Genomic DNA, 21,374 nt, shown 5'->3' on the forward strand with positions numbered 1-21,374 from the left:
GTCATTGCTGAAAACTGAGACAATTCAACGTTGTCAAGAGAGAATGGATGAGCAAGCTGTGGTCTGTCTATGCAATGGTATCCTACTCAGCAAGACAAAGAGATGGGCTAAGGATACGCACAGCCATAAGCATGAATCTTTACATAATTGGGCTGAAAGAAGCCATACATGAAGGAGTATATACTGTATCATTTTATTTATGTAAAATTCTAGAAAATGTAAATGAGCCTATGGAGACAGAATGCATCAGTAGTTGTCTGATGTTAGGGGACAGGCAGTTGGGAGAGAGGGGTTACCAAAGGGCGTGAGGAAATTGGGAGTGATGGATATGTTCATTATTTTGACTGTAGTGATAGTTTCACTGGTGTATACATTTGTCAAAATTATCAAATTGCATATTTTACATTTGTGTAGTTTTTTCAATATTAGCCATACCTCAATAAAGCTGTTAAAAGACTATACTGGCTGGGTGCAGTGTCTCATGCCTGTAATCCCAACACTTTGGGAGGCTGAGGCCAGAGGATCACTTGAGCCCGGGAGTTCGAGACTAGCCTGGGCAGTATAGAGAGACCCAGTCTCTACCGAAAAAAAAAAAAAAAAAAAAAAGCCGGGCCTGGTAGCATGCAACTGCTGTCCCAGCCACTTGAGAGGCTGAGGCAGGAGGGTCACTTGAGCCTGAGAGGTGAAGACTGTACTGAACCATGATCACACCAGTGCACTCTAGACTGGGTGACAGAGTGAGACCCTGTCTTTAAAAAAAAAATAAGAGAGACTCTTTGGACCTCATGATTGTGCAGATGTAAAAGAATTATAGTAACAGTAATTCCAATTTCCCTAGTTCCTGTTCCCTTCTGACCAAGAACTCGGAGCTGCCTGCTAGTCTCAGCCTGGTGTATCTCGGAGTCCTCAGAGGCCATCTTACATGAAAATCGGTCTTGCAGCTACAGTCCCCCAGGCACTGTTCCTGTTGTTGCTGAGAGCTTATTGCCTGTGAAGCTTCATGAGGGCCCAGCACTCACCCTGCTGCCGCTGACCAGGGGAGAATGCGGGCGTCCACTCTGGAGGCCTGTCTCTCCTCTGAGGACCCATGTGTGTGTTTTAAGGCCTGTGGCCATTCTGCATTCGGGTAGGAAAGAGGGCATCTCCCTGGTACTCACTGTGTCTTGGGCACTTTTTTACACTCACATCTCACAGTGAAAATAACGCCTCCAAGCCTCTTTCTCTGTGACCTCCTGTGGCTGAGTAGAGACACCTGCTAAAGAAACGTACTGTGCTGTTTTCTCACGTCCCATTCCTCTGCGTGTTCTCCCCGCCCTTGCATACGGATCAGTTCATACTCATACATGACTTCCTGCTGCTTGCCCTGTCAGACCACCTGACACGTCTGAACGAGTGTATCCTAGCATGGGCACGAGGCCTCCCCTGGGCATTCCCTCCCCACAGTGGGGCCAGGTCTTTATGGCAGCTTCCCCGGCAAGTACCACGTACAAAAGACTTTTCCATTTCCCAGTGCCTCTTCTTGGGCTCCAACTTAGAGGTGGAAGAGCCAGAAGGAGGGGAAAGAGGTGAAGAAAGAGTGAAGGATGTCCTGCTGCCCTTCCCCAGAGCTGTGGGTCGGGCTGAAAATTGAATGGGCTGTGGGGTTGATGTTTTTCTTTTTTTCTCATCCCCCAACCTCAATTCTCATCATGACATTTTCCAAACATACAAGTTAAAAATGAGCATAATGAACATCTGCAAACTCAACTTCCAGAGGTTTTAATTTTTTTTTTTTTTTTTTGAGACGGAGTTTCACTTTTGTTGCCCAGGCTGGAGTACAATGGTGTGATCTCAGCTCACTGCAACCTCTGCCTCCTGGGTTCAAGCGATTCTCCTGCCTCAGCCTCCCGAGTAGCTGGGATTACAGGCATGTGCAATGCCCAGCTAATTTTGTATTTTTAGTAGAGACGGGGTTTCTCCATGTTGGTCAGGCTGGTCTCGAACTCCCAACCTCAGGTGATCTGCCTGCCTTAGCCTCCCAAAGTTTTAATTTTTGAATATTAGTTTTGAGTGGACTAACCTGGAATGAGTTTTAATTACTAAAATGAGACTTTTATCTTCTTTTTCAAAAATCCAGTTAAAAAATAATAGTATTATTATTTTGTGTTTTTTAAAAAAGATCCAAGTTCTTCATGTAAACAGTCAAATGGTTTTACAAAATTTGTTGCAAAAAATAATCAGATTCTTGCCCTCTTCCCCCATCTCTCGCTTCCTATCTGGTGTTTAGTACTTGTTTCTTAATGACTGCTTTTACTGTTACTTCTTGAATTTTGAGTTTTATGTATTAACAATTATCTTTGGAAAATGAGGATTTAGGTTCTTTGTCCTGCCCTAGTCTATACCACACACATCCACATTTCCTACCTCCTGATCTTCCTAATGCAATTATATCTTCATTTTCTTAGACTAGTAATCAGTGCTTGTATTATTATGAATATGTGCAATTCAGAACTGAACCATTAGTAAGCTAGGTATTTTTCTTTGTTTTTTTTTCCCCTTATTTGCATAATTTCCTATGTACTTATCATGAAGGCTGGATATAGTTTATATTGGTGGTCTTCTTTAAGAAAACAATATAAAATTGTAAACACAAAATTAGGTATAGGGTCTTGGAAAGAACTCTTGCAGATTAAGTGTTCTGAAATTTAAATTTGATTAACTTTACAGTAAATCCACCTCTGATTATCATTAATTTCACTTTAAACTTTTCACGAATTATTTAAATCTCCTCTTAAGACATTCAGATGTATTAGGCAATTTCTTTTTATCTTAGGAAAAAAAAATTCCTAGCGCTCTCTGACCTGCTCCAAGTTGGACTGGTGGCTCCTTGTTGCTGTGCCTGCGTTCATCCTGAGATCTCCCTTCACCATCAGGATTGCCTTCACCTCATTCCAGTCTTGGATCTTTCTTCTTGTTTCTTGAGTATTTTTTTTTTTTGCTTCATTCCCTTCAGTGGCCTCTTGGGAAAAGATGTGTAGGGAGAAAATTTTTCTTTAGAAACTTGCGTATCTGACAATATATTTATCCTATCCCGACATTTGGTAGATAGTTCAGCTGGGTATAGAATTCTAATTAATTTTCCTTTCTGATTTATAAGACATTGCTCCATTTTCTTCTGGCTTCCAATATTGCTGCTGAGAAGTCTGACACCATTCAAATGCCTGATTTTTTCCATGTGATTGTTGTTTTCTGTCTGGAATGTTATAGGATTGCCTCTTTATCTCCAGTGTTCTGAAATTTCATGATGTAGGTCTTTCTTCATTCATTATGTTAGACACTCAGTGGGCCATTTAATCTGCAAAAACATGTGTTCTTCAAGTTCTACAAACTTTATTAATTACTTCCTTTTTCTTGTGTCTTTCTCTGGTCTGTTTTCAGCCCCGAGTCTCTTAGATCTGTCCTCTAATATTCCTACTGACTTTACTTCATTTTCTAAGTCTTTATCCTTTTGCTTTACTTTCTGAGAGACCTGCTTAACCTTATCTCCCAACTCTTTTATTGAATTTCATTTCTTTTACTATATATTTTTTACTTTGAATACACCTCTCTCTTCCTCGCATTTTCCCCCATAGTATTTTGTCTTCAATTGACAGTTCTACTATCTTATTACTCTGGAGATATTAATAATAGTTAGTTTTTAAATTTTTATTTATTTTTATTTTCAAAACAGTGTCTTACTCTGTCACTCAGGCTGGAGTGCAGTGGTGTGATCATGGATCACTGCAGCCTTGATCTCTGAGCTCAAGCTATCCTCCTGCTTCAGCCTCCCAAGTAGCTGGGACCACAGGCATGTGTCACCATACCCAGCTAATTTTTTTTTTTTTGAGGTGGAGTCTCACTCTGTAGCCCGGTCTGGAGTGCAGTGGTGCAATCTGGGCTCACAGCAACCTCTGCCTCCTGGGTCCTGGTTCAAGCAATTCTCCTGCCTCAGCCTCCTGAGTAGCTGGCATTACAGGAACACACCACCATGCCTAGCTAATTTTTGTATTTTTGTAGAGATGGGGTTTCACCATGTTGGCCAGGCTGGTCTTGAACTCCTGACCTTGTGATCTGCCCACCTTGGCCTCCCAAAGTGCTGGGATTACAGGCGTGAGCCACTGCGCCCGGCCACTAATTTTTTAATTGTTAATAAAGACGAGGTCTTGCTATGTTGCCCAGTATGGTCTTGAACTCCTGGGCTCAAGCAATCCTCCTGCCTCAGCCTCCCAAAGTGTTGGGATTACAGGTGGGAGCCACTGCATCTGACATTTTTTAAAAGTTTTCTTCTCTTTACCAAGGCTTTTTTCCCCTTTCTGCTTTTTTGGGTTGTTTTATTTTGATCTCTATCTTGCTAGAAACTTTCTGCAGATGTTTAGTAATACTAGATTTTTGAGAGTGGGCAACTGGAAAGCTGATTGGAAACTCTGAATACATGGGTGAGGCTTATTAGCTGTGAGTGTCATTGCTTGATGTCCTGGCAAGGCCAATGGGTTTGGGACCCCTACTATTAGTATAGGCCTGAGTCCCTGGGAAAGGCTCTTTTGATCTCCTGCCTGGAGGATAAAGGCCTGGCTAGCAGCATTTTTTATGTAATGTGAGGGAGAAGGGCTGAAATTTTCAACATCATGCTGAATCCTTTCAATGATCATCTTGTTTTTAGTAATCTCCTACCTTAATTCTCTGTCTTCTGCTCATATGGGAAAGATGACCTGAAAATCTAACCATTTATTTTTCCCCCATTATTATCATTTTATGATTATTCAGAAGTTAAATAATTGTCATGCTGTTCTCCAAAAAGACTGAATCAACTAGCAACAAATGAGAATTTTCTCACAGCTCTGCCAGCATTTTAAAAGAATAGCTTTATTGAGCCCAGGAGGTCAAGGCTGCAGTGAGCTGTGATTACACCACTATACCCCAGCCTGGGTGACAGAGCAAAACCTTGTTTCAAAAAAAATTTTTAAGGAACAGCTTTATTGATGTAAAATAGACATACGATAAACAGAGCACATATTTAAATTGTGCAACTTATACTTTGATATAACCCTGTGAAAACATCACCACAATCAAGATAGTGAATATATTTATCACCTCCTGATACAGTTTAGCTCTGTGTCCCCACCTAAATCTCATGTTGAATTGTAATCCCCAATGCTGGGGGAGGGGCTTTGTGGGAGATGATTGAATTGTGGGGGTGCACTTCCCCCTTGCTGTTGTTGAGATAGTGAATGAGTTCTCATGAGCTCCCCTTCACTCACTCTTTCCTGCTGCCATGTGAAGATGCGCTTGCCTCCTCTTTGCCCTTCTGCCATGATGTATTTCCTGAGTCCTCCCTAACCATGCCTCCTGTACAGCTTGCAGAACTGTGAGTCAGTTAAATCTCTTTTCTTCATAAATTACCCAGTCTCAGGTAGCTCTTTATAGCAGTGTGAAAAGGGACTAATATACCTCCTAAGTTACCTCAAGCTTCTTCGTAATTCATTCTCCTCCCTTCCTTCGTTGCCAAGCAAACAACCATCTGTTTTCTGTCACTATAAATTAGTTTACATTTTGTGGGTTTTTTTTTTTTTTTTTTTTTTGAGACAAGGTCTCACTCTGTTGTCCAGGATGGAGTGCAGTGGTGCAATCATAGCTCATTGCAGCCTTGAACTCCTAGTTTCAAGTGGTCCTCCCACTTCAGCCTCCTGAGTAGCTGGGACTACAGGGGTACACCACCACAACTGGCTTAAAAATTTTTTTAAATAGAAATGGAGTCTTGTTATGTTTCTCAGGCTGGTCTCCAACTCCTCGCCTCGAGCAGTCCTCCCTCCTTGGCCTCCCAAATTGTTGGGATTACAGGCATGAGTCATGACTCCTGGCCTAGTTTACATTTTCTAGAGTTTTATATAAATGGAAACATACAGAATGTATTTTTTTGGGGGAGTGGGGGAGTGTTTCTATTTCTTTCTTTCTTTTTTCTTTTTTTTTTTTTTTTTTTGAGATGGAGTCTCGCTCTGTCTGTTGCCCAGGCTGGAGTGCAGTGGTGCGATCTCGGCTCACTGCAAGCTCCACCTCCCGAGTTCAGGCAATTCTCCTGCCTCAGCCTCCCGAGTAGCTGGGACTACAGGCACCCGCCACCATGCCTGGCTAATTTTTTTTGTATTTTTAGTAGAGATGGGGTTTCACCATGTTAGCCAGGATGGTCTCGATCTCCTGACCTCGTGATCTGCCCACTTCGGCCTCCCTAAGTGCTGGAATTACAAGTGTGAGCCACCGTGCTCAGCCCAAGTGTTTCTATTTCTTAACCAGCTTTCATGCAATCTTTTTTTTTATTTTACCATCCCTGTGATCCCACTCCCAAAGGTACTAGATGTCGATTGGTCCTTAGGATCAGCTACCATTTGCCCAACTGCTTTCCAGCCTTCAAAAAAATTTTTTCTTTTTTTCTTAAAGATACTCCTGTGTGAGGCTCTGAACTCTTGAATTGCTACTGCAAATATGAACTCGGTGATGTGAATGCCAGGGAATTGCCTGATTGATCAAAGAAATGTATCCCCTTCTCCCTCACTCTTGCTGTCTTCTCATTTGTTTTCCCCATCCTTGTGGATTTGTGAATTTAAATACCCCTTTAATGTTATAATATTTTAATGGCGTTTGGGGAAAAGTACAGAATTAGGTGCAAGAGTGCATAGCTGTTATTTTTTTTTTTGGCTTCTGAGACTGTTCATATATGCAAGTTATTTAACAGAAAGTTCTGCAGTGACCTGAGATGTCAGGGGGGTCTGACAGAGCATGTTTGAAGGCAGTTACTGGAAAAAAATAATGCCATTTCTGGTTTGTACTTCAGTAAGTTCAGATGACCCAATATATTGTTTACATGTGGCATTCAGTAAAAAGTAGCTTCCCCTCCCTTTCTTCTTCCTTTTCTCCTTTCCTGCTTCTATGAAGCATCTGCTTTAGGAAACTTCTCAGGAGGAGAGCTTGCCAGCCTGTGGGTAATGGAGAGGCCTTGCAGAGATAAAAGAGATGCTCCCACTCAATGCAGGATGGTGTGGAGGTCAATGGGGATATGTCTGGCATCACTCAGGAATGGGCCTTCCTGGCAGGGAAGAGAAGGGAGGAGAAAGAGGAAGGGAGTCAAATATGAGTTGCTGAATACGGGGATTCCAGGGCCTGGAGCCAGGAAGAGAACTTTGGGAGGAGTGAACCTGGATGGCATCAGCTGATGAGGAGCACCCTGAAGTCCAGGGAGGACCTGTTTTTTGTGGCCAGGAAGAAAGTGCCTTCCACACACAGGGAGGCCACAAGGCTGATGAGCTGGGGGTTGGAGGGACAGCCCTAGGACAGGCTTCGGAAGCAGGCTCAGGTAGGGACTGTGAGGTTCTTCTTGAGTCTTTTTCATTCCTGGTCTTAGAAAATAGAATCCAAGGCCTCTTGAGAGTGGAAGGTGGGTTGGGAGGAGGGCAGACGGGGCTTAGGCCCAGGACACCCGTAGAGCCACTGCCTAGCTGTCTCTCAGGGACTCTGCTGAGGTCACTCCAAGGATGATTCTTAGCCTTACTAGACAGTACTGACAGAGGGAACCGTAGTATCGCACCCACTTCCTTCTCTTTCAATGAAAGTTTAAAGGTCACCATTTCCTCTGGCAAAGGAAGTTCCACAAATATTCCATTTCCGGTCTTAGAAACAGCAAGGTATCAAGCAATTGCAAACTTCCTGTGCTGGGGAATTCCCAAGGAAGTAGGGGCAGAGTTCTGGTGGAGACAAAGTGAATTCAGAGTGATTAGTCAGTAGCAGTCGCAGTAGCAGTAGCAGTAGCAGTACCAGTAGCAGTAGCAGTAGCAGCAGCAGCAGCAGAACCAGAATTTCCCCGCACGTGTCTCAGGCTCTCATTTGCCAACTCAGTCTCTAAGTATTTTTATTGGCAGGAAAAATAAAATAGCTATGAGTGAAATAATTCATTTTTCAGACCTGAGCCTCCACTAATTTTGTGTTTAAAGGCTTGTCTCTCTTTACCTTTCCCTGGGATGGAAGATGCAAATGTTCCTGATGTCACTGTCAAAAAAGAAGAACCATTGGGTATATTGTATGCTTGAGTTCCAGCCATTTGTCACAATAGATAGAGATGACTGCCATGTGTGTAGATGTTCTATAGACTGTGTGCTAAACCCGACCTACCACTTCCAAGGAGTACATGAGGAATGTCCATGGTTCTGGGGAGCCCTAACCCAATTTGGGGCAGACATTCCAAAGCTCATTTTCTGTGGATGGGGGTTGATGGTTAAAGGACGGCCTGGGAGTAACTCGTCTGTACTGGGGCCCAGGAGAGTTACATGCTGCTTCCCATGTTATTCATCATTCCCCCATGTGAATAGCTATGGTGTGAGGTCCAAGGTTAGGGCCTTTCTACCATAAATGGGGGAACAAAATTCCCCTACCAGCCTGAGAAGTTTCTGTTATAAAGAGGCCTTTTTTTTTGCGGGGGTTGGGGGGGCAAGCAGACTAATGTGTTATTTCCACATGGTTTGTTTTAAAATGTAGACGTCATACGCAGGAGAGGTGGTGTGGTGAGTCACAGAGGGATTCGAAGGACCAGTCCGAAAAGCAGAAGAGGGTCAAGTTCAGGGCACTGAGGACTACTGCATTCAGTGGCGTGAAAGGCAGATGGCTGAACAGGAGGGGGACATTACATTGCTTGTTCTCCTTGAGCCTCGATTTCCTCATCTAAAAATAGGGTCATTTATTCACAGAACATTTATTAAACTTGTGCCGGGCACTGTGCCAGGAGCTGGACTAAAAATTAAATCCACCCCCGTGAGCTGCTCTGTAGGCTAAAATATGAAGTATGTAAAAGTAACCAAGTGCTGTACACATGCAGCTATTCAATGACTGTGTGGGCATTGTGGGAGATTTTAATTTTCTTTTTTATTTCTTTCTCTTTAGTGAGCGGTGTTGGTTGTTATTATTGTTGTCACTGTAACTGTCTATTTCACTTGCTTTTTTGTTGCCTCCAGCCCATTCCAGGGCTGTCATCTAGGACACTTCTTATCACCTAAATAACCAGGGAGGCAAAGCGCTTTCTTAAGAGACGGATCCAGAAGAACAATGCTGGTTTTCTCTAGGAAAAGGGGCTGTGGGAAGTAGAGATAAGAAGGGAATTGGCCAAGATGAATGTACAGAGCCCTATTTTTTTAATAACACAGCAAGATTAGATACAAAACAGGACAATAGCATCATCTGTTTTTATAACTGGAAAGGACCTCACTTTACAGGTGGGGAAAAATAGAGTGGAGAAGTGAAGGGAATGGTCACAGAGTCAATCAGCATGTCTGCGTCAAAGCTGGGATTCCCGGTTCAGGGCTCTTACTACAGTGACATATGGCTAATATTTTGGCATTGTTTCGGGGGAAAGCTGAAGCACTGATGGTGTACGTCACTCTTGAGATAGTCTGTAGTCCAGCAGGGAGGAAAGCAAGGAAGGGAGGTGGAGGCGGCATTTTTGGGTGTGACGTTTCGTTCTTGTTTTGTGGCCAAATCATAGTGTGATTGGGACAAGCCACTGCCTTTCTCTGAGCCTCCACTTTCTTTTTCTTCTTAAGAGGGAGGGAATAGTAGAGTAAAAGTAGTCATTTTATCAAACACCTGCTATTTTGGAGCCATATTGCAAGTGGGTTGGGGGTTGACCAGTTGGCTTTATCACCCATAGGATTAAATCCAACCTTGATACTGTGGCATTCCCAAACTCCAGTCTAATCTTCTCCATCAGCCATGCCCCACGACACCCTGGTCATATCTGATGTTGCCCCTTGCACTTGACCCCTCCTTACCTTTGCTTTCTGACCTACCATATGGCTATTGGTTGAAATTCTCATTTTCTCGGGCCTTGCTTAAATATCATCTCATCCACGAAAACTTTCTTGAACCTCCCCTTGCCCTGTTCCTCCCTAACCTCTCAAGCCAGAATTTATTTCCTTTTGTGGCCAAGGGACTGGGTTTGTGACCTCTCTCACGAGACTTAATATTGAGACCAAACGTCTTTAGACCTCACCAGCCAGAGAGATGAACATCTATGGAATGCAGGCTTTTGCCTGGACTTGCTGATGCAGGGCCTCTGCCTTCCTCCAGGGCCTCTCCTGCTGTTTTAGGAATTTCCCTCATGGCAGAGTCCATGAGCTCAGGGTCAAGTTCATGCGTGTTTTTACTCTTCTACTCTGCAAATGGCCTTCTTGAACTCTGAAGGTCCTAAAGCTGCTCTGTAGTTTGTGGGGTGAGTGGAAAGGGGCTTTCAAGAGTTGTGCTGTTGTTTCCCACCCCAATAGCATGAAACACAAAGATGCTTACAAATAGCTGCCTTGCTTTCTAGTCCCAACTTCTCTCTCCTGAGGCTTTAAAAGAAGTCCCCTAGGTTGAGCTGGACTGGAATTGTATCCTATCTTCATTATCTGTCTAATCTCTTTCTGCTCTCTAGAGAAGATATTATATATGTGTGTATGTATGTGTAAATATATAATATCCATATATAGAACATATATTGTTATATTTATATATACATACATAATATATGCATATATTCATATATACATATGTAGTATCAAAGTTGGAATTAAACTGTATATTTTGTAATTTGCTTTTATTTGCATCTATCACTGTAAAATGAATATTTATCCATACCGTAAGATATTCTTCAATGTATTTTTTTTTTTTGAGACAGGGTCTTGCTTTGTTGCCCAGGCTGGAGTGCAATGACCTGATCTTGGGTCACGGCAGCCTTGACCTCCCCGGCTCAAGTGATTCTCCCACCTCAGCCCTCTGAGTAGCTGGGACTAGAGGTGTGTGCTTCCACACCCAGCTTTTTAATGTTTTTTGTTATTTTTTTTTAGAGACAGGGTTTTGCCACATTGCCCAAGCTGGTCTTGAGCTCCTGGGTCCAAGCAATCCTCCCACTTTAGCCTCCCAAAGTGCTAAGATTATAAGCATGAGCCACCATACCTGGCCTCAATGTAATTTTTAATGGCTGTATAGTATTCCATCATGTGGTTGTACCCAAAATTATTTAACCAGTCCCCAGTTTATTTCAACTTTTTTTTTTTTTACTATTTTGAATAATGTTTTAGTAAATACCCACAAAATATGTACAATGGCTGGGCTTAGTGGCTCATGCCTGTAATCTCAACACTTTGGGAGGCTGAGGCAGGTGGGTCACCAGAGGTCAGGAGTTCAAGATCATCCTGGCTAACGTGGTGAAACCCCGTCTCTACCAAAAATACAAAAATTAGCCAGGTGTGTTGGCATGTGCCTGTAATTGCAGCTACTCGGGAGGCTGAGGCAGGAAAATCACTTGAACCTAGGAGGCAGAGGTTGCAGTGAGCTGAGATCACACTACTGCACTCCAGCGTGGGCAACAGTGAGACTCCATCTCAAAAAAAAAAAAAAAAGTGCAATTTGTTGTACCTCCCTGATTATTTCTTTTAAGTAGAATTTTCTTATACTTATTTTTTATAAGTAAAATTTTGAATCAAGGGAGAAGCACCTGGAGTCCTTCAGATACCAATTGCCAAATTGAACCCTTCTGTTCCAGGTTTACTACATTCAGCATGACTCAGGGTTTGGGGAGTAGAGGAGGGGGTGGAGGCAGAGGGCCTCTCCCTGTCCCCACAGACCTCCCTCAGTGAGGTCCAAGTCTGGACAGGTGGAGTGTGGCATTGCACCGGCAGGTCCTGTATCCTGTAATTCCCCTAAATCCATCCAGTGGAGCCTCATTGTTCAAGTCTATTTTTTTTTTTTTTTTTAATTCCCCTGAGATGGAGTCTCACTCTGTCGCCCAGGCTGGAGTGCAGTGGCACGATCTTGACTCATTTCAACCTCCACCTCCCAGGTTTAGGTAATTCTGCTGCCTCAGCCTCCTGAGTAGCTGGCACTACAGGCGTGTGCCATCACGCCCGGCTAATTTTTTTTTGTATTTTTAGTAGAGACGGGGTTTCACCATGTTGGCCAGGCTGGTATCGAACTCCTAACCTCGTGATCTGCCCGCCTCTGCCTCCCAAAGTGCTGGGATTACAGGTGTGAGCCACCAGGCCTGGCCTCAAGTCTATTTTTTAACTCCAGGAGGCCTGGTATTCAGAGGGATTAGGGCTGATGGAAGGGCCTCAAAGCTTTCAAGGCCTGGGGAATAGGCTGCAGCCTGGTTGAGGGTAACCCAAGTGATTTTGGTTCCAAAGGGACAGGAAAAAAAAGTGATTGATATGGAAGTTGTCAAAGTGTAACTGTCAAGACGTTAAAAAATGTAACCCTTTTACTAATACACAGTAGACTTGTGTTAAAAATTTAACTGATTGTAAAAGGAAAAAAACCAAATGCAGTTTTCCCTACCATACTGTCACAACACCTCAACACTGAGTTCTTCTGTGACCTCTAGTCACCAAAATGCTTGGGGATTTCTCCTACCACCAGTCCTCCAGCAGCCGACACCAGCTGGGTGTCCTAATTCACTCCAACACTATCTACCTGGAGTTAGCGTTGGATCCCACAGGTTGAGGGCTCAGTCTCACAGGACTGCCTCCCACTTCAGGTGCCAGTTACAGGTGGTAGGTTGTCACCTATGCTTCTGACTGTTGGCCTATAAATCTGGGTTCACCTCCCTCGGGTTCTGTGAATCTGTTAGAGCAGCTCACAGAACTCAGGGAAACACTTAGGTTTACCAGTTTATTCTAAGAGATTACAAAGGATACAGATGAACACCAGATGAAGAGATGCGCAGAGCGAGGCATGTGAGAAGGGGCGTGGAGCTTCCATGCCCCTCTGGGGCACCACCCTCCAGGAACCTTCATGTGTCCAGCTATCTGGGAGCCCTTCCAAACCCTGTCCTTTTTGGGTTTTTAAGAGTGGCTTTATTACGTACACATGATTGACCAAACCATTGGCCGTTAGTGACTGACACAACCTTCAGTCCCTTCACTCCCCCACTGGTTGGGGAGTGGGGCTAACAGTCTCAAGTCTCCAATCCTGCCTTGGTCTTTCCTGTGACAAGCCCCATCATGAAGCTACTACATTGGGGCTGCCAGCCAGCAGTCATCTATTAGCATGCAAAAGACACTCTTATTATTCCAGAGATTCCAAGGGTTTTTAAAAGCTGTATGTCAGGAAACAGGAAATGAAGAACAAATATATATTTCACAACATCACACTCGTTGGAGGAATTGACAGGATAGCAAAACTGATTAAAGGAGGATAGGAGAGACTGAGATATATATTTCCATATATATATATATATAGAGAGAGAGAGAGAGAGAGAGATGATGCAGATATACATATACATATAATCAGTGGAATAAAAAGTGGTGGAATGAGAAGCAAAGTTAGCTGCATGCAGTGGTTTGTGCCTGTAATCCCAGCTATGCAGTAGGCTAAGGTGGGAGGGTCACTTGAGGCCAGGAGTTCAAGACCAGTCTGGGAAACCTAGTGAGACCCTGTCTCAAATTTATTTAAAAAATATATATTTTTAAAAGAAGCATAGTTATATACAAATTAGGGCAATAATGTTAATTTGTTAAAAAAAATGAAGCAAAGTTACATACAAAACAGGGCAATAATATAACAGTTGGGTTTATCTTTTCTACTGAACAGAAATAATTTTATATTCTGGTGAATAAACATTACTTGCCACTTATCAATCTTCTGCAAGTTAACAAGTAACTCTACAGAGCCTTGTGTTCAATCAATGGTAAATAGCAAATCAAACAAAAATACTTTCCTTTACAGAAGGGGTCAGCAAACTATGGCCCATGAGTCAGCTCTGGCCTCTTGCCTGTTTTTGTAATCAAGATTTACTGGAACACAGCCACACTCATTTGTCATGTGTTGTCTGTTGGCTGCTTTCATGTTGTAATGGTGGCTGAGTATTTGTGACAGAGACCTCATGCTCTTCATGCTGAAAAGATTTACTATCTGATCTTTTACAAAAAAAATTTGTGTACTCCTGCCTGAGAGCATCAGATGCCCCTTGGGCAGGCAGCTTAGACACTAAAAAGGCACACCTACTCTTTTTGCGTTTTCCTCACATTTGGATAATTTTTAACACAGTGTTTTAGCCTTTTCCCTCTTATGTCTGCTCTCATAAGGGCAGTTCTGCCTTAGTCAGTCTAATTGTTTAGACTTTTGTGATGCTAAATCCGTAAAAATGCAGGGATACAGCCTGGGTGCAGTGCCTCACACTTGTAATCCCATCACTTTGGGAAGCCGAGGCAGGAGGATCACTTAAGCCCAGGGGTTCTAGACCAGCCTGGGCAACCTGGCAAGACCCTGTCTCTACAAAATAAAAAGAAAAAAATTAGTCAGGCATGGTAGCACATACCTGTACTCCCAGCTACTGGGGAGGCTGAGGCAAGAGAATTACTTGAGCCCAGGAGGTTGAGGCTGCAGTGAGCCATGATCATGCCACCGCACTCCAGCATGGAAGACACAAGACCCTGTCTCAGGAAAAAACAACAACAACAACAACAACAACAAAACCAGGGATCTGGGACATGGAGTAGGGATTTTTTTATTTTTATTTTTTAATTTAAATCAGAGCAGCCTCCATTCCACAAAATTGAATAGAAGTTCCCTGGGGCAGGAATTTTAACAGGGAGTTTGGAAGAGAAAGGTGGAAAGCAGTAGGGAAAATGGATGTGAGAGAAAAAGAGAATATTAAGAAATGTTGCTTGGACAATGTACAATTTTCGTGGAGTTTGTGGAAATAAGCAAAGGATCAGAATCATTTTAAATTGCTTTTTTTTCTTTTTTCGGAGCCAGAACATGTGTGCGTGTGTGAATGTGTGTGTGTAAGTGTGAGCGTGTGGTGGGTGGGTGGATGTTTTCCTGACTGGAACTCAGTGCTGAAATGGGCATCGCAGTTGCTCATCATCAGGGATACAGCGGAACCAACAAAGATGAAGTACACAAGGATTGTCAACCTGTTGGGGTTGGCTGGCCGCACAGCCCCATGAAGACCACCTGGGCAGCTCCTCTCTCAGGCCTTCTGACTTGAAGAATAGCCAGCTCCTGTGGGGTTAATACAAGAATAACTTATATGCACAGAAAGAATATTTACAGTTACTTGAGCTTAAATTTATATAATTAAATTTATTATAATTATAAATTTAAAAACATAATTTTCTTTTTCTTTTTCTTTTTTTGAGACAGGGTCTCACTTTGTAGCCCCTGCTGGAATGCAGTAGTACAATCTCGGCTCCCTGCAGCCTTGACCTCCTGGGCTCAGATGATCCTCCCACCTCAGCCTCCCGAGTAGCTGGGACCACAGTTGTGTGCTATCACACCTGACTAATTTTTTTTTTTTTTTTTTGAGGTAGAGTCTTGCTGAGTCGCCCAGGCTGGAGTGCAGTGAGACTATCTCAGCTCACTGCTATCTCTGCCTCCCAGGTTCAAGTGATTCTCCTGCCTTAAGCCTCCCGAGTAGCTGGGATTGCAGGCGCCCACCACCACACCCAGCTAATTTTTTTGTATTTTTAGTAGAGATGGGGTTTCATCATGTTGATCAGGCTGGTCACAAACTCCTGACCTCAAGTGATCCTCCCGCCTCGGCCTCCTAAAGTGCTGGGATTACAGGCATGAGCCACTGCACCTGGCCTAATTTTTTAATTTTTAGTAAAGATGAGGTCTGTGTTGACCAGACTGGTCTTGAACTCCTGGGCTCAAGTGATCCTCCTGTCTTGGCCTCCCAAAGTGCTGGGATTACAGGTGTGAGCCACCATGCCTAGCCCCTAAATTTTCTTAATGCTTTAAGTTCAACTTACAAATCTTACTATTCTATTTGTAAGGCCTCTTTTTAATATAACAAAGAGAAAAGCCACTTTTATTTGAATTAATGCTCAGTTATGCCATTGCTTTACATCACCAACCTAAATCACAAACAGAGAGAGGCTCTCTAAAAGAAAATGATGTTTGTTTGGGAATAGAGCATTGCAATAGGAATATGCACTCCATAGTAAACTCTGTGCATATTCAGGGTAAGTAAAGAAGACAAAGGTTTTTACAGGAAGACAAAGGTTTTTACAGGAAGACAAAGGTTTTCAAAAGAAAAAAAATGAGCATTACATCACTGTTTTGAAATAGTTATGCTGGGCTACTAAGATCAATAACAAAGATATTGCCAGTCTGAGGTTGGACAGGCAGTTGCTGGGCACTCCTTTTAAAGCAGTATTTTCTGTGTAAGGTTGCAATGGCCTTTGTGCAGGGTTTTGTTTTTTGCAGAGTCTTTTTCATGATCAGGGATACAAGCATGAGAACTCTTTTTTCATGGCCTTCCCTGGCTCCATTTATCAGGGTTTTCTTAACATTAATGTCTCCATTTTGATTTTGACAACTTTAACACCATATTAAATCCTCCTAAATACTTAACTCTCTTTTCTAGCATAGTTAATTGAGTTCCCTTAAATATTTTAAACTACAAATTTGATATATCTGATTCTTTCAAACACTGCAAGTGCCTGCCAAGGCAGACTTAAAAATCTGATGAATAAAATCTTTCTAGCCATCTAAGCAATCCCTAAAACTCCAAAAAAAGAAAATTAAAGAAAATGTAGTAAATCAGACTCAAAATTCATACATCTTTTACAAACTTAACCACATTGTTTTAGACATTTCAAATTAAAATAGAAGTCTAATGTCAATTACACATTTCAAATTGGAATTACAAGGTAATATTTTATATTCTTTAATGTGCAGAATTGTCTCAGACACATTAAATAACAAAGGCATTACCTGGAGGATTCTAAAACAACACTTATTTGTAAAAACTTAACGCAAAAGGGTTGCTGCAATGGGTTTCCTTTAGGTCATCAGCTCTATGCCTTCCCCCGCCCCCGCCCCTGGTGTTGTAAAGCCCTGAACTAAGGGGTGCAAACTGCAGATTAACCACTACAGGTGGTTCCTAGGTCAAAGATTCTGACACTGAGGTTTCTGAGTCAAAGTTTCAAGTACTTGATTTGGGCTGTTGGCTAGTGACTCTGAGACAAGATCATTGGTCTACACTAGCCACAGGGTAACACACTGAGTCATTCTCAGAGTTGGGATCAGGCTCCTAAGTCAGCGAGAGGCCCTAAGACTTTTTAGTTGTGAGTTGGTTTTGTAACCAAGTCCTATGAATACCTTTTAAATGTCATGCTTACCTATTTTATCTTATCTGCTTTCAACTTTTTCCACCTGATTTATGTAGGTACAATTTTGCACCTCCTATCTGGTTTGTAGTTAATATCTTTTATTGCTTTATCCTACTCAACTAATTTTTTTAGTGCCTGTTTTTTTTTTTTTTTTAAATGTGTGTTGATGACTACAATTCTAAACTCATTCTACTGATTCATGGGTGCTTTAAAATCTGAGCAGTCTTACGCATTTACTGCCTGTGATGGCCCATCCCACCAGCTAAAGTGTGTGGCCACTGCTTACAGCACCATGTGATAACGAGTAAGGGAAAGATGCCACCCAGACTCTTCTAGGAGCAGCCAGTAGGACCTTCCAGGGGTTGTAAGCAAACCACAGCAATATGTGGAGTGTGGCAGAGGATGGCCCCAAGAGGATGTGGCAGCGGCTAGTGCAGCTCAGCTTAGTCTAAGAGGAAGAGCTGGAGAGGAGAGCCCAGTCTGTATAGGCGTGACAGCCACAAGGACTTCAACAGCTAACATGGCTGAGTGGACTTTATGTGCTATCTCATTCAGAAAACAGGAGCAATCAGAAAGGAGTTACCTCCTATTTCTACCCCAGGAATTGCTAACCTACTTGCATCTGAATGATGTCCATCACCTCCCTTCATCACCTCCTCTGGGGGCTCTGCAAGGATTTGACTCCTGCATTAGTGATCTCTGTCACCTACACTGTGATTCATATGAACTTACTAATGTGCTATATGACAACTACTATCTTAAACATAAAAACCCTCTTTTGATTCTATGGCTCCCTCCAGCTACCCCTGCATTTCTCTGTCCCCCTGCCCTGTCTCTGCACCCACTTTTATTTTACAGCAAAACTACTCAAGGGAGTCTCAGTGCTCCTTGGCTCCATGTCTCCGCCTTTCATTCTCTCCTTAGTTCACTCCTGTCAGGCTTCCGTCCTCAAGCTCTTCTTCACTTTTGTTTTAGGGCCGCTGACATCCCTTTTCTTGCCAAATTCAATGGCCAGGTCCTCACTTACTCAACTGCTCAGCATTGTTGGGCCTGGTGGACCACATTCTCCTTCACCCACCTTTTGTTGCTCTCTCTTCTCTCCAGATGTTTCTCTCTTCTCACTGGCTACTCCTCTTTTGTCTCCTTTGTTAGCTCCATTTCTTCCTTCCAACCTCACTGTGCTGGTGTGCCCAGTGCTCAGTTTTTAGCTATTCTCTCTTTTCCAGTGGCATTCATTAGATGGTTTCATGTGACCCATGGCATTATATGCCTTCTACATGACAGTTACTCCTGAATATGAATCTCAGGAAAGATTTGGATTTATTTTTAATTAATTTTTTTAAATTTTATTTTAACAAATGAAGTCTCTCTCTGTCATCCAGGCTGGAGTGTAGTATTGAGTGATGTGATTATAGCTCACTGCAGCCTTGAACCATGGGCTCAAGTGATCCTCCTGCCTCAGCTTCCTGAGTAGCTGGGACTACAGGCATGTGCCACCATGCCTGGATGACTTTTTTTTTTTTTTTGTAGAGACAGGGTCTTGCTCTATTGCCCAGGCTGATCACAAACTCCTGGCCTCAAGTGATCCTCTCGCCTCAGCCTCCCAAAGTGCTGGGATTACAGGTGTGAGACCTGCCTGGGCTAAGATTCAGATTTTGTATTCAATTGCCTATTTGACATCTTCACTTGGACACCTAAGAGGTATCTCAAATATTAATTAACTTGGCCAAAATACAGAACTTTTGACCCCGGCCCCCACAATACTTGCCCCTTCCCCAGACTTCTCCATTTCTGTGAAATATCCCCAGTTACTCAACCCTCAAACCTATGAATGCCCCTTGATTTCTTTCTTTCCCTCATCTCCTACGTTGACGCCATCAGCTAGTTCTGTTGCCTTTATGCCCAGAATATAATCCTCACCACCTTCTCTCCTATTGCCCGAGTCTAAGATGTCAGTCTCTCCTGCACAGACCATTGCCCTGGCCTCCTGATTGGTCTGCTTCCACTTTTGACATTTCTACTCCTCCTTCCCCCAGGGTCAATGTTTCACAGCAAGAATGGCATTTTTAAAACCATATATTAGATCATCCCTTTTGTGTTTGGGAACCTCCAAGGGCTTTGCATCATATATCAAGTTGACACATCTCCTACCCAGGCCTGGCTCTTTCCTGCCCCTCTGTCCTCTCAGCCCCTCCACCCATTGCTTATGCTGCTTCAGCCACACCGGCCTTCTTGCCATGCCACATTTGTACTAAGCCCACATCCAATCTCGGGGCCTTTGCACTCGCATTTCCTCTGCTTGGCATGCTGTACCCCAGATCTTTGCATGATTGGCAGCTTCTGTACATTCAGCCACCTGCTCAAGCCACCCTTTCAGAGGGCCTTCCCTGGCCACCTCACCTGAAATAGCACCTCCGATTGCTCCCGTCTGGTTATTCTCCATCCTGTTCTCTTGCTTGGTGATTTTCCATCACTGATGAGGAAATGAACCATGGAATGCTAGAGCTGATGACCAGAACTTTCCCCCACCCCCACATTATTACAGAGGAGGAAATGAGGTCAGAGGTAAGATGGGCCCAGGATTTCTACTCCAGCCTGGACTGCAGGTACAGCACTGACCTCAGCTGTGCTCACTCTTGGCATTCATCTAACCCTTCTATCTCCAACTGCCCCATTTACCAGAAAGTGAAATGTTCTCAGAGACGGTGAGCCACCTGACTTGGACAGTAGCCCAGGGCCCCTGGCACCCTGCTTTCTTCCTCCCTGCCATCCTTTCCCCTGCAAGACCTACCTTTCCCTGTGATTCTCACCCACATGCTGCATTTCATGGTTTTATGACCTGATTTCTGAGAGGGATTTGAATTTTCGTGATTATTTATGTAAGCAAATCATTATGCTTATACAAATGAGAAAAGGAGTGCTTCTGGACTTCCCAGGGACAACATCTTATCACTTGGCTTGCTTCCATATTGCTAATTAAGGACCCAGGATGTGAGTGAGATGTGCTAAAAGCTGAGAGGAGGCTCTGGACTCTGACTATGGGCCCACACCCCTGGGCAGGCATCACACTGGTCCTTTAGGTCATCCTCAACCCAGCTTCCAGTTGAATCAGATGTTTGTGAATAACTCAGCAAGGCTGTATGGGAAATGAAGAATGAGGTAGGGAAGAGGTCTGTGCAGAAGACACACTGACTTACCCCTCTACCTCTAACCAGGGTGTTGTAGCAGCCACCCACCCCCCAAGTCTGTCTTCCAGACCACGTATGCTTTCCTCCACCTTTGCATCTTTTATTTTCTGCCAGTCCAGATGCTTGCTGACTCCAACCCAAGCCTATAGGATAAGCCACAGCCTGTCCCTACAGACTACGCATTGCAGAATCTAAGACATCAAGTCAAGTTCAGAAGCACTTGCCTCCTCCTCTCCAGGTACACAGGCTCTCCTGGAAAGCTGGTAGCAGCTGTGGAGGTGTGGTGTGTTACCTGCTGCAGGTGCAGACAAGTTGACTTCACAGCCCTTCAGAAAGACTGCCTTCTTCCAGTTGTATTTGTGTGCTTGGTTGGGTGTGGGGAGGATTCTCAGCTTTCTCCACTCAAATTATCGAACCCTTTCCATTTAGTGGTAGACCATTTCCCTTGTCCAGGCCAAGGGCACATAGTACAGAGAAATAGGGAGTTGTTACCCAGGGAGAGAACTTGGCTCTAAACCTGTAATAGAAAGGTCAATTCTGGTCTGGAGGGTCAATTTTAATCTTTGGCTCAGATCCAGGAATTGGAACCAAGGCTTTTGAACATTTTAATGCAGGGGGTTTAAAAAATGATATAAGTCATTCACAAATATATTTGCTTAACATCTAAAGAGATCCCTCAAAACACTAGAAAAAATAAGAACAAAAATCTAATAAAACAAAATTTGTTAAACACATTTACCAAATTTTTTTTGGTAAAAATTCAAATGTCATAAATAAAGCTAAAGTTCCTCTTGATGACTCGCTCCTCTGCCCTATTCTACTCCAAGTAACCACTATTATCAGTCTTGCAAATGCCCTTCCAGACCTCTCTACCTCTACATACCATTAGAAGCACATGGTTTTGCATTGCGGATGTGCAGTGTTTTGTTTTACATAAATGTTATCACTCTGTTCTTGTTCCACAATTTGCCTTTTTCTCTCAATGATTTGCTTGGCTATCTTTCTATTTCAGTACCATCTCCTTTTTTTTTTA

General features: G+C 43.2%; 1 long non-coding RNA gene across 1 annotated transcript; it reads right to left on the reverse strand.

Annotated features, from left to right (window-relative positions):
* Positions 1-6,894: 6,894 nt before the first annotated feature.
* Positions 6,895-19,619, reverse strand: LOC129030334 (uncharacterized). The gene is made up of 3 exons (XR_008500621.1): positions 19,554-19,619; positions 14,949-15,036; positions 6,895-7,096 (listed from the first exon to the last, which is right to left on the reverse strand). It is a non-coding gene; the product is annotated as an uncharacterized LOC129030334 (long non-coding RNA).
* Positions 19,620-21,374: the final 1,755 nt, after the last annotated feature.

Source organism: Pongo pygmaeus, chromosome 12 (assembly GCF_028885625.2).
Source record: "Pongo pygmaeus isolate AG05252 chromosome 12, NHGRI_mPonPyg2-v2.0_pri, whole genome shotgun sequence".
Lineage (NCBI taxonomy): Eukaryota > Metazoa > Chordata > Mammalia > Primates > Hominidae > Pongo > Pongo pygmaeus.